The sequence below is a fragment of the Martes martes genome (assembly GCF_963455335.1).
Source record: "Martes martes genome assembly, chromosome: 9".
In the NCBI taxonomy this organism is placed as follows: Eukaryota; Metazoa; Chordata; class Mammalia; order Carnivora; family Mustelidae; genus Martes; species Martes martes.
Window position 1 is genome coordinate 23,643,120 of NC_137896.1, and position 7,877 is coordinate 23,650,996.

General features: G+C 44.7%; 1 protein-coding gene across 3 annotated transcripts in view; it reads right to left on the reverse strand.

The window, feature by feature from the left end:
• ITCH (itchy E3 ubiquitin protein ligase) overlaps positions 1-3,407 on the reverse strand; it is a 130,578-nt gene extending 127,171 nt beyond the window's left edge. The window contains exon 1 of one of the 3 annotated variants that reach the window (XM_080812829.1): positions 3,246-3,407. The gene's annotated coding sequence lies outside the window, so the exon portion shown is untranslated. The remainder of the gene's footprint in view (positions 1-3,245) is intronic. The other 2 variants (XM_080812830.1, XM_080812831.1) reach the window with 2 other exon arrangements.
• Between the last annotated feature and the right edge of the window lie 4,470 nt (positions 3,408-7,877).

Genomic DNA, 7,877 nt, shown 5'->3' on the forward strand with positions numbered 1-7,877 from the left:
GGTGACTATTTCCTAGCAGTACTAACGACAAATTTCTTTTTTTTTTTAAGATTTTATTTATTAATTTGACACAGAGAGAGAGATCACAAGTAGGCAGAAAGGCAGGCAGAGAGAGAGGGGGAAGCAGGCTCTCTGCTGAGCAGGGAGCCCGATGCGCGGGGCTCCATCCCAGGACCCTGAGATCATGACCTGAGCCGAAGGCAGAGGCTTAACCCTCTGAGCCACCCAGGTGCCCCTAACAACAAATTTCTTAAGCCAGAATAAATACAACAAAATTCATACTGAAGATTCATACATACTGAAGATTAACTCAGTTCTAATTCTAGCTCTAGAATTAGACTTTTTTTTTTTTTTTTAGTTAATTCTTAACTAACTCTAGGTAAATTATTGAACCTGCTTAGGATTTTTTTTTAATAAACAGAAAACTAATAGTTTGGACTAGTCCAAGGATGGCATATACCTGGCACATATATCACCTACTAAGTAACTGTGTCCACAGGAAGCATCACTAATCAATCGTAACTCACGTTCCCGGAGAACATATATGACCAAAATCGCTCTGCCAGCTACTTCAAAGCATAGCTGGTCCATAAACCAAAATATATTTGCCACTGTGGACTAGTAATCTCTGCAATCTCTTCCAACTCTGAAATTCTAATACCAAGTTTCTGAGTATGAGAGAAACACTTCCAACAAGCTTAGATCAATAGTGTTGATGGTCATAAATTGCAGTCTAATTTCCAAATTCTCCTACAAATTGCAGCCAATCTGATTCTAATTTTTCAAAAGTGCTAATGAAGGGTCCCTGGGTGGCTCAGTTGGTTAAGCAACTGCCTTTGGCTGGGGTCATGATCCTGGAGTCCCAGGATAAGTCCCGGACAGGGCTCTCTGCTCAGCAGAGAGTCTGCTTCTCCCTCTGACCTTCCCTCTCTCTGCTTTCTCTCTTGCTTAAATAAAATCTTTTTTAAAAAAGTGTTAATGAAAAATATACTCTGATACCATTAATATATATAACGTGGCAAAATTATTCAGATTTGCTTGTGGGTTCTTTTTACAGAATAAGAGCCTTTTCAAATTCCAGTGGGGCCCTAACAATTCTCATCCAAAAATATGGTAACAATATTGCACTAGTAAAGAACTAAATCCAATCATCACAGCCTCTCTCCAACATCAAACCTCTGACCTCTCACCTAGACTTCTGCAACAGCCACTCTTCCATCGTTTTACTCTCATCATGAGAGCCATCTTTCTACAACATTCATGTCACTCATATCATTTCCCTGTTTAAAATCTGAATCTATTAGTAACATAAAACTCATGGTTTTTTTAGCATTATACTTGTAAATTTTCATATAGTTACCTCCTTTTATCTTTCTGAACTCATGTCCCACAATGCTCTCCTTCCCCATCCCACTCCCAGCTCCATGAACCCTTTTCCTCCCACAGTCTTCTGCATTTACACACAGCATTAAGGGGTGTCCTCTGTCTGCCCTGTCCTTCCTTGAACTTATGCTGGTCACACTCGTACTCATCATCTAAGACCCAACTTAGGACCAGGGGTAGGTTCTGCCACCTTCTATGACCAAACCCCAGACAAAACTGGTAACTTCTGTCTTAAAGTTTTTTGAGCATTTCTCAGGTTCACAGTATTGCTTGCCTCAGTGGTTCCCAAGACCATGAGAGCTGCCGGAAGCATGTTTTAAAAATAAATTCTTCAAGACCAAAGCAGACCTACTAAATCAACCTTAGGAAGGAGACCCTGGAGTTTTTACTTTTTAAAAAGCTCCCCTAATTATTCTACTGGGCAATTTTGGGAGCAATTAGTTTGTCTGTCTCTTCCAATAGGTGAACGAATGTGTTTTTTAAAAAGAATTTAGAAATCATCCCTCTAGAACACTGTGAAAAAGTATTCTGCCCTTGTTTTTTATTTCATATTCTTTTTGACTTGATTCCTATACTAAACATGAAGGAATTCCCTCTGGATTCACACCCAAAAAACTTTCTTTCTTTGTTGGTAACTGTACCTCGAGTAAATCTGTGAATACATAGTGCAGGTTCTCAGCATTATATGCCATGAGAATTTTATTTCAGCTAAGAAATCCTTAGCCGATTCTGAGGATAGAAATACACTGCCTTTACACACCTCCTTAAAATCGAATTATATTAGGAGTAGATACGGAAGACTCCAACTTAGTGCAATGGTAAGTGGCTGGTCCCAGTACCTCAAAAATTTCCAAAGAAAAAAAAAATCCCGCTTTTCCTTCCCCAACCCTCACTCCCAAAAAAAGTACACTAGCGCTGTAGAATTACGGCAGAAAACGTAACAAGATTAAAAGGCGAATATAAGCAAGAAAACAAGTTGTGATTAGGGAATCGTGAATTGCGGGTCGTTTGCACGTTCACCTGGTTACATCTCTAACTTTAGGCCCAACGTCTACCTTGAGCGCAGAGACCCGGCGTCTCTCAAGTCGTGGCCCGGGACTATGTCTGAAAACTTGAGTTCCCCCACTTAGTTCCCACTACATGTCCTCACCACGTTTCGACCCTTAGAATACGTTCGTGGCTACTTTTTTCTTTTCTCTGATGAAAAAAGGGCATTCAAGAGGGAGGGCAGTGACAGCTCCACGTCCGCAAAACTCGGCGCCGGGAGGTGCCGGTGGGGCCGCGGCAGCGGGCGCGGAAAAGGGCGCCCGGGCCGGGACCACCACGATGGGGGACAATGGAGGGAGGAGGGGAGTGGAAGAAGGAGGAGGCAGCCGCTGTGCTGGGCCCGCCTCGCGACTGGGGGCTCCAAAAAGTCTCGTGAAGGCCAGCCGAGTGGCAGGTGGGCCCCGCCGCCGCCCCTCACAGGGCCACGTCGGCCGCTACGGCCGCTGCCGCGGGGCCCCGCGCGTAGGCCGGGCCGCGGGAGACTGGCCCCCGGGCGGGGCTGAGGGGCGCGGGGATGGACCCTGCCGGCGCCCGCCACGGCCCAGCCCTCTCACAACTTGGCGCCCGCGAGGCGAGGGGCTCCCCATACCCCGGCCATTAGTGGCTGGTCGGCGCCTCCGGCCAACCCACCCCTCGGCCACTAGCCCGAGCTCCCCGCGACCCCCACGGGCACCGGCTGTGAGGGAAAAGAGCAGTCGCGGCTCTGGGGTCCTCTGCCCGCGCGCCGCACTCTCACCCCTGGTTCTCCTCGGACCCTCTCATGCGGGCTCCCCCCTCTACCCAGAACTACCCCCGGCCAGCCAGCGAATGTTTACCGGGACTCGGGGCGGCGGCGACTCTTCGGTCCCTCGACTAAGATGGCAGCCGGTACCGAGCCCCGACCACAGCGACTAGAGCTAGTTGGAGGCCAACGCGCAGGCGCCTCCAGCTCGGAAGGGATGTGGACCACAAGCCCCAGAAGGCCTTGCGCGCCTGCCGGGAGAGTTAGCAGAAGCTTGAGAGCTTCTAAACCGGAGTTTGCTCGCTCTTAGGTGGGAGGGACCCTGGGAGTTCTCCCAGCCGCTCAGGCTTTTTTTTTGGCTTTTTTTTTTTTAAGCTACTCCCCACCCTCGAACCTCTAAAGACTGTAGCAGTGGCTCCCAAACGCTAATGTGCATCAGAATTACCTGAAGGGCTTGTTGAACCTTAGGCGCCCCACCCCCACAGTTTCTCTTTCAGCAGATCTGGGATGGATGTAATAATTTGCATCTCTCTAACTCTGGTGTGCTCCTGGTGGGGGATCACACTTTCAGAACCATGGATTATAGTTTAGTCCTTAAGAAAGTACACTAGGGAGTTTGATTGATTGGGTTCAAATCCACCTTTTTTTAACAAGGTGCGGTTAAGGATATGGAAACAGTTTACATATAAGTGATGCCAACGTGGCAGGTGTTCGAAGAGCTGATCTGTAAGCTCTTTCAGCCTCACAACAAATCTATGACGAAACTACCTGCATTATCGTCACGTTACAAATGCATAAACCAAGTCACAAGCTGGATAGAAACCCAGGCAGTCTGGTCCATCCTCTTAACTTCTTGTTTGTGAGAATTAATAGGCTGTGCAAGTAGACTCAGAGACCCAGCTTAGGGCTTAGTAATTAGTGGCCTTCACTGTTATTGTTTAGCCTGTCCATATTTTACCACCTAGAAAATCACTTGCATTTTTCAAAGTACGTTCAAATCTCTATGTCAGTGTTGGCTGCAATATGACTTAGGAGAGCTGGTTAAAGGTCCAGACTCAGGGACCTTACCCCAGTCAGAATCTCCAGGGCAGTGGTTCTCAAACTTTAGTGCCCATCAGAATCTCCTGAAGGATTTGTTAAACGATAGATTGCTGGGCCCCACCCCCAGAATTTCCAATTCAGTAGATCTGGAGCGGGACCTAAGAATTTGCATTTTTAACCACAGACCACGCTTGAAGAATCATTGCTGTAGGGCAGTGTTTTTCAAACTTAAAAAAAAAAAAAATTATCAGCTCTCTAAAGAACATTTTTAGACACGTTTCTCTAATTACTCCCCCCATGAAATTTTAATACCACAAATATACTGTATATCTATTAATGTATTGTATGTGCTTTTAATATATATATGTGCTTTTACATAAGCAAGGAAAAAAATTTTCCTCTCTACCCACAACCAATTTTTGTCCTATTAAGAATATATGCTCTGGGGAATGTGGGTTTTTTAACTAGTGCCCCAGGTGATTCTTGACACCACACAAGTTTAACGCACTGTCCCTTTAAGGTTTGAGGTATTTCTATGAGCATTATACAGAGAAGGAGATTAGATGACTTGTTCTAGATCAGTTAGTAGGAAACCAGGGATCCAGTCAAAGTCCTCTGGTTCCAGATTCTGTCTTCATCTACAATTTTTTTTTAAGATTTATTTATTGGGGAGGGGAGGGGCGGGCAGAGGGAGAGGGAGAGAGAGAGAATTTCAAGCAGACTCCTAGCTGAACAGGAAACCCCACTCAGAGCTTGATTTTACAATACTGAGATCATGCCCTGAGCTGAAACAAGAGTGGGTCACTTAACCGACTGAGCCACCCAGGCATTCCATACCTTCATCTATAATTTTTAAAACCATATAATGTTAGGCAAAACTAATCTACAGTGTTTGAGGTCAGGATAGTGATTATCCTTTGAGGAGAGGTAATACCAGGAAGGGGCACAAAGGGGCTTCATCAGGTTGGTAATAATGTTCTGTGTCTTGATCTGAGTGCTGGTACACAAGCATTCTCACTGTTTGAAAGTTCATTGAGCTGTATACTTATGATTTGTGTCTTTTTTTTTTTTGCATTTATATTATATGTCAATAAAAGTTTACTTAAATACGCTTTAAATATAGGCACTTTTTTTTTTAAGATTTTATTTATTTATTTGTCAGAGAGAGAGAGAGAGAGAGAGAGAGCACAGGCAGACAGAGTGGCAGAGGGAGAAGCAGGATCCCTGCGGAGCAAGGAGCCCGATGTGGGACTCGATCCCAGGACGCTGGGATCATGACCTGAGCTGAAGGCAGCCGCTTAACCAACTGAGACACCCAGGCGTCCCTAGGCACTTTTTTAATGCAACTCTTTCTATTATACATAAAGATTCTCAAACTTCAGAGTGCATCAGAACCGCCTGGAAGGCTTATTAAAACCCGATTGCCAGATACTAGCCACAGAATTTCTGAGTCAGAAAGTTCTATTATCAGTAGGCCCAAGAATTGCATTCCTAACAAGTTTTCTGGTGATGTTGATGCCCAGGGATCACGTTTTGAGAACCACTGGACTATGCTATCCTAACTTGCAGATGCCAACAGGGTGGATTAGCTCTGATCTAGGAGGCAGTACCTAGCAGAAGTTAATAATTTATGTCTCTTCCGAGCCATATAGGTCAAGGATCTAGTCCTGACAATCAACAATTTAGGGGTCTTAGGCTAGTCCCTTAGCCTCAGTATCTGAATCTCTAAATGGAAATAAAAGATTCTACCTTGTAGGATGTTGTGAAGGTTCTGGGAAATCTACAGTAGGTAGTTGGTGGTTCTCAAAGGAGAAGCTGAATTTGTGGGAACAGAGAATCCCAGTGTGACCACTTCCTCATCTCCCTTGCTGTGGCTCTGGCTCCCAGGTTCCCTGATTCAGAAGTCAGTGTAGACCTGGTCGGAATGCAGACCCTGTGACTGATAAAGCCTTGAACAACCGACACCCTTCTTCTGCCATGGACACCCAGGTCAGCATGCGACAGGACCCAGTCCTGCCAGAGCAGCGCTGGAGGAAGCCCCACCAGCAAGGGAAGGAGCTTTCCAGGCCTCTGGGGAGAGAAGGAGGGAAGGAAGCAGGGTTGCAGAGCTGGAAGGAGTGGGAAGAGAAACCCCAGCAGCCCACATGCCGCCTGTCACTTACTGGCTTTCCCTACAGAACACTTAGTCATGTTGCTGCCCCCGTCTTCCCTGAAGCCACTCTGCATTCAACTGCCAGAGGCAGGGGAAGACTTGAAAAGTGGCAGAGCTGTGCATTGATGAAGACCAGACGCTGGATGGAGCTTCTAGGAGACTAAGATCTGGATCCACTTAAGACCTCATGGCTCTCTCCTTTGCCCTCTTTAAGACTGTTTACTCATCTGCAAACTGATGTACATAAGTTCTGTCCCTAGTCACCTTAGTTACTTCCTCCAAGGTAAGGTTGCCATACTTAGAAAATAAAAATAGAGGAGGCTAGATTAAATTTGAATTTCAGATAAACAACGAATCACTTTTTAGCATTAATATGTGGCAAATTTGATGTAATATAGTTAGGCTAAAATTATTTTCATTGTCTATCTAAAATTCAAACTTAACTGGACATCTGCCTTTTATCTGGCAACCTATTCTCAGGGTTTTATACACTTTCTCCATTAAAAGTAATAAGGGGCGCCTGGGTGGCTCAGTGGGTTAAAGCCTCAGGTCATGATCCCAGGGTCCTGGGATAGAGCCCCGCATCGGGCTCTCTGCTTAGCGGGGAGCCTGCTTCCTCCTCTCTCTCTCTGCCTGCCTCTCTGCCTGCCTGTGATCTCTGTCTGTCAAATAAATAAATAAAATCTTAAAAAAATAAAAAAATAAAACTTCTGTGTGTTCCATCAACAGGAAAATGAATAAACTCTGTTGTAGTCACTCATACAGTGGGATACTATTAGGCAATAACAACATTACTAATATATAAAAAATAGATAAGCCTCAGACATCATACTAAAGGAAAGAAGCCTTATGCAATAGAGTGTATTTGTATAAATAATATTCTATTTGTAAAATGTTCTAGAACAGGTAAAAGCCTAATCGATGGTGAAAAAAATCACAATAGCGGTTACCTCTGGCAGGAGGGAATTTTCTGCTATTGAAAATGTTCTCTCAGTACCTTGTGAGGGGTGTGGATTACACAGTTGTATCCATTTGTCAAAACGCAGCAAATGGTTTACTTGAGATCTACGCATACCACCATATGTAAATTTAACCTAAAAACAGAAACAAATACTGAGCTCTAATGATAGGAGTGCTGAAGTATCTAGAAGGAGAGTGAACTCTGCAGCTTCTGTGAATTGCATCAAATAAGATGGATGGATGGAGAGCTAGATAAATGAATTAATACATGACAAAGCAAACATAGCAAAGGGTTAGCAACTATAGAATCCAGATGGTGGATACATGGATGTTCACTACAACTGTTTCAACTGTTCTATATGTTGGAAAATGTTCATAATAAAATGTTGGGAGGGGAGGGGGAAATCCTGCACGAACAAAATACAGTCCCCCTTCAGCGCTGGATTTGTAACCCTTGATTCATTCGTAGACATCTCCATCTCCCACCTGTTCCCCTGTCCCCACCTCCTCTTTTTTTTTTTTTTTTTTTTTTAAATAGGCTCTACACCCAGTGTGGGGTTTGAACTCACAAGC